Raw genomic sequence first — 8,537 nt, 5'->3', positions numbered from 1 at the left:
ATGGGTGATGGGTTTCCATGGAAGAACAATGGTTTTGGTCAACCCCTTGCAAATCCTACAGGGGAGGCCTTCACATCTGTTGTCTCAGCTTTGGAGCATGGCCAAAATGTTAAGATGGGAAGAGTCCCATTTGAACATCCTGCTTCACCAAGGTAAGGTAAAATGTTCACGTGGATGGGACTGTAGGCAGGTTCCTCAGGGTCTTTCTGCCTCCCCTGGATGCCCAGAGGCCTCTTGTTGGACATGCCCCACGCTCCTTAGTCCCCGCTAACTCAGAACCAAGTTGCTTTCCACTAGTTGTTGGACAAAACCAATCAGGTCCAAGAAAATCACATTAAAGCAAATGCAAAACCAATTCAGTTAACCTGCCCAGTGTTATTCGCATGTTGAAAGAGAAGGAAAATTCATGAGGGGAAAAAATCCAAGAGGAGAATTTCAGCATAGAGTTTTTGGCAGATGAAACCCACCTTATGTCCTATGGTGGCCACCCTGTCTAGGGCTGGGGGTGTGAGGCAGGGAGCTCTTAAGATTCTAGGCACGGTGCTTCTCTTCTAAGAGGGGTCCTCTTCCACCTCTCCCTGCAATTTGAAGTGTCTCCTCCTCCTGTTGACGCTGGGTCATCATCAGTGTGACCCATAGACATTCTCTGGAAGCTTGTACCCAGGATGGCATATGTACCAAAATGATACCCAGTTTGAAAGGTATGTGGAAACAAAACAAAACCCTACCACATAGATTATTCCTTCAGCACTGTTTAGAAAGTCACTGCCATTCCCTTTATTCCCTCCTCGCCGATTCTTAAAATGACCAGTAGGGGGCACTGCAGGGTGAGATTCCCAGCGCTCCTGCGACCTTCCATTTATGAAAATTTATTGGAACAGGAAGTATGGAATATAACACACCCATTTTAGCTATAATAGATTTTAGCTACGATAATACTTGCTGAAAGATTGATTCCCATAAATTTAAGATCTCAGTTCTTGAGCTGTGATGAGCTAAAGAAGGAAGTTTTAGCTTGAAGGATAGAGAATACCTTCTGCCTGGGTTTTAGAAGGCTGTGGAGCTGGGCTCTAATGAAAGCTCCTGGAAAAATGGTTCAGACATGACCATTGTGCGACCATGATGCATTTGGATGGGGCATGGAAGGAAGGATCTGGCAGCCTCAGATTGGGGGATATGGGGAAGCCAGAGACATGAAAGCTCAGTGTTTTAAAATGTCAGGAAGCAGCTATCTTTTATGCTAGCTTTGTTGGATACTTTATTGGATGCTGGGCAATTGAACTTAAAGCCAGCAACAAGTTTATTATAAAATCAAATGAAGAAGGGACAAACAGTTCTTTTTGTCAAGGAAGGGAAATTGAGGTACCCATGGAGAATAAAGAGAAAACAAATAGGTTTTAAAAGAGTCGCAGATACAAAAACAAAAATCCAAGACGTATTTTGAAACTGGGGCTTTTAAATTTAAAACAAACTTATTTTTCGATGAGGGGATACATTCATGCGATTCAAGTCAAAGAATTCAAAGAGGTTTATGATGAGAAGTCTCCCACCCATTTCTACCCCTTCCTCATGGCTTTCTAGAGACATTTAATGCATTGTACAAATTATATATCATCCTGGCTTTATGTTTTTAATATGACTATATCTTGGAGACAATTCTATTTTAGTACTAACGTGTTTTCTTACTCTTTTTTATTGCTGTAAAACATTCCATTGTACCTGTATACACATTTGGGCTATTTTTAGTTTTCCTCTACTATAGAGGACGATTTGCTGGACATGCTTATACAGGAAGCTGGAGCTCTGGGGAGTACACTAAGGCTCCCCACAGTGGCCAATTCAGTATCAGGCTGCCTCTTGGAGGTTGCCATGGAGAGGGTGCATTCATAGGGACCCCAAAGGTCTTTATATGCCCACCAACCCAAGATTGTAAAATCCTATGGATCTGTCACCTCAGCTCCAATCCAGGGCTATTATAATCTTTATAAACTTATACCATGGTCCTTCTGTGTAGATCCTGAGGAACTTTCTGACTTTCATTCCATTCCTTTGCCTTCTCTGGGTCTCAGTTTTTGCATGTGTAAAACATAAAGCTGGACTATACATTGTTTTCAAACTTTTTCTTAAGCCATAGTACCTTTTTTCTTTTTTAACCACATGAAATTTAGGAGGAACTCTAATAAAGATCCCAGATAAAAGCAAGGTATGGTATGGTTTCTTAGTTTCTTCATTATTTCTTGGCAAATAATTTTCTGTGGAAACTCTGAAGTACTCTGAGAAGCTGTAGGGATCTGTGGAAGATTGTATGAAAAGAAATAAACACCAGCTGAAAGGTTTTCTATTTATGTCTGTGACAATATAACAATGGCTGGTTACCATAATTCATAGGGGTGTAGGCTCTGTTGAGATTCTACCACCTACCAGCTTCTACATAAATTTTGAAATCAGATTGACTCTGCCAAGGAGGGAAAAGACCAGAGACTTAGAATGTGAGCATTAGGTCTTGGGTAGTGGGAGAAGGAAAGAAAAAAAAAAAAATTAAGAAATAGGGACAAAGGAGAAAAGACATTATGTGACTTTTAGATTCATGCCTTGAGCAGTAAGTACCTTTTGTGAGCTGATTTCCAAATATCAGAGGCTCTGAGGTAGAAAGGGACCATATATAGGAAGCAGAGAGACTAAGAAGAGCTTAAAATTTAGTTGTGATTTTAAAAATATGAAAACGTTTAGGTGTTATTTTCAGCAACATAAATAATTTTATCTCTGTACTTCAGACAGGTTGAAAAGATTCTAAACACGCTGTGGTTAAATAGGCTGCTGGAAGCATGTTTCAATCTTTATCTTCTGGAGGAGGAATAATGATGAGGGTGTATGTATGTGTCTTTGTTATGTTGTAGGCAAATTGAACCATCAACATCTGTGCATTTGGTGCCGTTAACCTCTTAGGAATGTTCCCTGTGGGCCTGCGGTGTTTGGAGAGATTTGGCTGTGGCAGGCAGAGTTCAGTGGAGATTTATTCCTAAGAACTCCATAATGAATACTTGTAGGCTTGACCCATCAGATGATAACAGAGGAGTCAGAAAAGCTATTCCAATTTGTGAGTCACATCTATAAGTCCCAGAGTTGCCTCATTTTCCTCCCCAGTCATAGCAAATTATCCTCCACATCCAAGCTAAGAAGGATTTCCAGTATTGAGAAGCTATCTATTTAACCTTTTTTCAAACTTATGAAATGTGAGTAAATATAGTATATAATAATAAAATTAGGGCATTATGGTGTCATAATTCTTAATATTATGCTAGCATTACCACCCCCTCCCCATTCCCATAAGGTTTATTGTCTTAGAATCTGTATCTGAATTTTAACGTAAGTCAGAAGAATAGGCAATGCAAAGGGGTGTGTGTGTGTGTGTGTAGCAGGCAAAAAGGAGTTACAGCTTCAAACTTTGTTCAGGTTTCCTGAGTTTATAAAGATAGTAGTATCAAAGCGTGATGGGCCAAATGTTCTGTCTCTCTCAACCTTTAATAATAGTATGTGGAATTATGAGAGATGCTGGGACACTTTTTCTGTAAATATCAGGGAAGTTTTGTGGATCTTCAAAGAAGAAATCAAAATCTGTTTTCTGTCTGCCATCTGCTAGAAGCCACCCTGCCTAAGAAATGCTTCACTATAGTACAGGGAATTTCTGAAGACTTGGTTGAAATGAGTTTGCACAGGCAAATGACATGTAGCGGAGTATAGGAGATGAACCTGCCACAAGAGGTCCTAGATTGGATAATCAGCCCCTGAAGAGTAGGGAACTGACAAGGGCAAGGGTCTGATCTCTTAGAGGCTGTTGACAGGTTGCCAACCCCAGAAAGAGCTTGCTGCTCCTGGTCACAGAGGGGTGGGCTCAGTGTGAATCTCATTACTCCCGTTGTTACTAATGTTACATCAATGATATCTCCATATGACAGGAAGAAAATACTGTTGAAGACAAGTAGTCAAGGAGCTTATCAAATTTACCGTCTCATTTGAGAAGTCTCTTACAATGGCAAATCTGAACTATTTTGAACAAGCAAATCAGTAAGTAATTTTGACCTGATCTGTCTCTAATTATGCATCCTGACCATTGGCAAGTGAAAGATTGGAATCCAGTCTGATAAAGGATAAAAGTCCATACCCCATCAAATCCTTATGGACAGAGAAGAGAGTCACTGCCTTTTCTTAGGATAGTGAAAGATCTTAAGTTAACTTTTAAAGGAATTCTTTGAGGAGACTATAAGCACCTTAAGTGTAGAGACATGATCTTTTTAATATTGTCTCCTCCTCTTATTAACTTGGGTGTGGTCTTTGGGGCAGAGTGAGCACTGTTCAGTATGATTGACAAAATGATCTAGCTTTCACCATTTGAAACAATTGCTCCTAAAGATCTGAAAAGAGGCTGTGGTGATGGAAGGCACTGTTATGAAAGGGATGTGGACTTTGGAAGGAGATAGAGAACTTTAAGAATGCTTATGGGAGAAGCAAAAGCATTCTGGAAATCCTAAAAAAAAAAGACCCTGGATCAATTTGATCTCACTGAGCTATCCCTTTATCCTTCAGCTATGTGATTGTGGCAAGTTGCTTAAACTCTCAGTACCTTAGTTTCCTCATCTGTGAAACTGGAATAATGTATCTACAGTGTAAGGTGGTTGCAGAGAATAATGAGCTAACATATTGGAACTTGGAACAGTAATTGGCAATAGTAATTGCTCAGCAAATGTCAGCCATTATTATCATGGTTATTAAAGGTCTTGGGGAAGGAAAGATAGATTAGCATTTCCCCCACCCAAAATGTAAAATATTAACATGCTTTTTTACTAACTTTAGAGAGAATTTTTTTTCCCTTTTTTTATTTTATTTTTTTTTTAATTTCAGCTCATTATAGGGGTATAAAAGTTCAGGTTATATATATTGCCCATGCCCCCCCATCCCCCTGAGTCTGAGCTTCAAGCGTGTCCGTTCCCTAGACAGTGCTCATTGCACTCATCACGTAGGTATGCACCCATCCTCTCCCTCTCATCCCCCCCAGTCAGAACTTCAAGCGTGTCCATTCCCCAGACAGTGCACATCGCACTCATCAAGTAGGTATACACCCATTGCTTCCCCCCAGCCCCCACCTCTGTCCAATATCCAATTGGTGTTATTCCCAAATGTGCACTTAGGTGATGATCAGGGAAACCAGTTTGCTGGTGAGTACATGTGATGCTTATTTTTCCATTTTTGGGATACTTCACTTAATAGAATAGATTCCATCTCTCTCCAGGAGAACCAAAGAGATGCCATATCACCGTTATTTCTTATAGCTGAGTAATATTCCATGGTATACATATACCACATTTTGCTAATCCATTCATGAATTGATGGGCATTTGGGTTGTTTCCACATCTTTGCAATTGTGAATTGTGCTGCTGTAAACATTCAGGTGCAGGTGTCTTGCAGTATGAATTCCGTCAATGGAGTCTATCATTCTTCCGTTCCACTTCAGCTTCTTTGGTCTTTCTCAGACTCTTTGTGTCTTGAGTGCACTCTACCAGAGAATTAAGATCTGTGAGGCAGTGTAGCCCAGTGGAAGGAGCCCTGAAGGTGGAGCAGACACCAGTTTCCAGCTCTGCCTCTGCCATTTACTGGCCCTGTGAGCTGTGGGAGTTGCTCAGCTTCTTACCTATCAAATGATACTTAGTGAAGCGGTACCTTAAAACCTATGGGTGCTAAGAAAAAGAAATACATATGGGATTGTAATGAAATGCAACTGGTAATGTAACAAGCGTGACATTATATACATGTAAAATGACACTGTCTTAAAAGGTAATCATCTTGAGAGGCAAATGTCATGCATAACACTCAAAATAATTTGGTACTCCTTATAGAATTATCCTCAGATTCATGGATAAAAGCCAGTCTCACAACTTTAGAGCACACATTTTAAATTTTTAATTTTTAAAAACTTTTTAGTTGAGAATAATTTCAGACTTATAAAAATTGTAAAAATAATTTAAAGAAATTTCACATACCCTTTATCCAAATCCCCCAAATATTGATATATAATCACAATATAATAAGCAAAAGCAGGAAATTAACATTACTATAATACTGTTATTTAATCTATACATTTTACTCATATTTCACAAACTATCTTACTAATGTTCTTTTTTTTGGTCCCCTGTCCAATTTAGGACCACACATTGCATTTAGTTGTATCTCCTTATTTTTCTTTAATCTGGGACAGTTCTTGGTCTTTGTCTTCTATGATCTTGAGTCTATTGAAGAGGATTGGCTAGTTGTTTTATAGATTGTCCCTCAATTTGGGTTTGTCTGATGTTTCCTCATAATTCAAGTTGTGCATTTTTGGCAAGAATGCTATAGACATGATGCTGTGGCCTTCTCAGCGCATTCTATCAGGAGACGTAAGATGTCAGTTTCTCTCATTACTGGTTACTAATGATATCAACTTGGCTCAGTTGGTTAAGGTGGGGTCTACCAGGCTTCTCCACTATAAAGTTACACTTTCCCCTTTGTAAATAAGTATTTTGTGGGGATATACTTTGAGACTATAAATATCCCTTTTCTTATTCATTCTTTAATTTTGGCATCTATGTACAGTTTTTGCCTGGAACAATTATCACTTAGGTGTTTGCCAAATGGTCACATTTATTTAAAACTTCAAACCAGTATGTCCAGATTGATGGTTCACTCCTGCTACACTCAGGGGGACTGTGGGTTGTTCCCCATGCTCAAATCCAATGTCCATTGTTATTCTTTTTTTCCTTCCCTCCCTCCCCTGACACGTTTTGCACTGCCTTTCTGGAGGCTTAGACAGAGGAAAGCACATGTTCTTTGGAAACAGCTTTGGATTAGAGTCCTAGACTCACCACATACTAGTTGAGTGACTCCATTCAAGTACATTAATTTGAGTTTCAGGTGCCTCATAAGTAAAAAGAGGATTCTACTTCATGAATTGTTTGAAAGAGTAGAGAAGATACCATGTATAAAATTTTATGCATTGAACATGATGTCAATCTCTTTAATGAATGTTGGCTCTTTTTTCTTTTTCCAGTGAAAGTCCTCCAGTGGCCACAGTAAACATAAAGGCTGAATTTTGATTCCATTGGTCCAGATGGGAGCCAGCTTTTTAAAAAAAAAGTCTTCAGGTGATTCTTATGTGTACCCAAGGTTGAGAACTACTGAATTAGATGCTCACTTGAGGTTTTACTGGTTTAAAATTAAGGTATAAGAAAATGGAAAATATCTTCACTGTTATTTTAGAATGGTATTACTATTAAAGGTATAGACAATAAAAATGATGAAATAATGTATAAAGGGAGAAATTTTGTGAGGAAATTTGAGGTATTTGTTCATTCACATAGGTACTTAGTGGTTCTAGAGCCTGTTATGTTCAAGCATTGTGCATATGGGGATGCGGTGGGCACAGGCAAGCAGCTACAGCACAGTTCAGTGTGATGGCAGCTCTGACGAGGGCAGATACGATGGTCTAGTTTGCCATGCGAAGGAGTTCAGGTTTTACCCCATCAGCATTTGACAATATGTGAAGAGTATTGAGCTGGTGGGGCGGGGGTCATAATTAAATATTATGTGAGAAATAGTCCTCTAGTATTTGGAATGGGCAGGCAGTGAGGCAAGGCGATCAGGAGAGAGAGAGAGGCTGGGTGCTTTATGCGGAGATATTACAGTGGGGCTGGACTTGTGAGATACCTTGGAGGTGGAATGGCAGGACCTGAAAACCAATGATGTGAAGGGAGAGGCTTTGATGACTTCCAGGGGAAAGGTAGGGGTGTGGATGGGGTTCAGTTTTGAACTTGTGGCTGTTGAGGCATTTAGGAACATGTTAGCCAGTAAGTGGTTGATACATGAATGTGGAACTTGGGGAAGGCACTACCATTAGAGAGAAAGATGAGAGACTGTGTGGTTGGTATTTGAAGCCACAGGTTTGGATGAAATTGTCAGAACATGTGGAAGAATAAGAGAAAAGCCAACGACAGACCTCAGGGATCGTCTGTGTTAAGTGTGGATGGAGGAAGAAGAGAGGCCAGAAAGTAAGAAGAGAACCAGGAGAGAAGAGTTTCCGGGACATCAAAGAGGAGGAAGTTTGAAGAAAGGTAGACCAGTCAGCAGTGCAAAGGCAACCAAGGAGTCAAATAAGGTAAGGCCTGAACTGAACTACAGCAATTGGATTTGGCCTCTAGGTAGGCATAGGAGACTTTATTGAATTTGTGTAATAAAATTTTTGGAGAGTTGAAGGAGAACAGGTTAAAAATTTTCTCCCTTTCAAGGAAACTTCCCTGAATAAATCCACACCACTCTGTTCATTCAGCTCGTTAGGAGGTGTTGAATGACATCCTGTCTGAGCTGCAAATCCCCGTACAGGTCATTTAATCTAGGCCTCACTGAACAGGTGAGGAAATTAAGGTCAAGACCTTAATCTAGGGCTTTTCCACCTACATTGGTACTGGTGAAGTTGGTTTATACTCATTTCCTACTTATTCATATGTTGCTTA

General features: G+C 39.8%; 1 long non-coding RNA gene across 2 annotated transcripts; it reads left to right on the top strand.

Annotated features, from left to right (window-relative positions):
- LOC123644772 lies at window positions 1-8,156 on the top strand. Of its 2 annotated transcripts, XR_006737252.1 has the most exons (4): window positions 1-152; window positions 3,957-4,065; window positions 7,079-7,249; window positions 7,962-8,156. It is a non-coding gene; the product is annotated as an uncharacterized LOC123644772 (long non-coding RNA). The 2 variants fall into 2 exon arrangements; XR_006737251.1 differs by lacking the exon at window positions 1-152 and having other exon boundaries at window positions 3,865-4,065.
- Window positions 8,157-8,537: the final 381 nt, after the last annotated feature.

This window comes from Lemur catta, chromosome 9 (genome assembly GCF_020740605.2).
Source record: "Lemur catta isolate mLemCat1 chromosome 9, mLemCat1.pri, whole genome shotgun sequence".
Taxonomy (NCBI): Eukaryota; Metazoa; Chordata; class Mammalia; order Primates; family Lemuridae; genus Lemur; species Lemur catta.
Note: the sequence above shows the minus strand (reverse complement) of the source record. Positions and strands in the feature narration are given on the sequence as shown.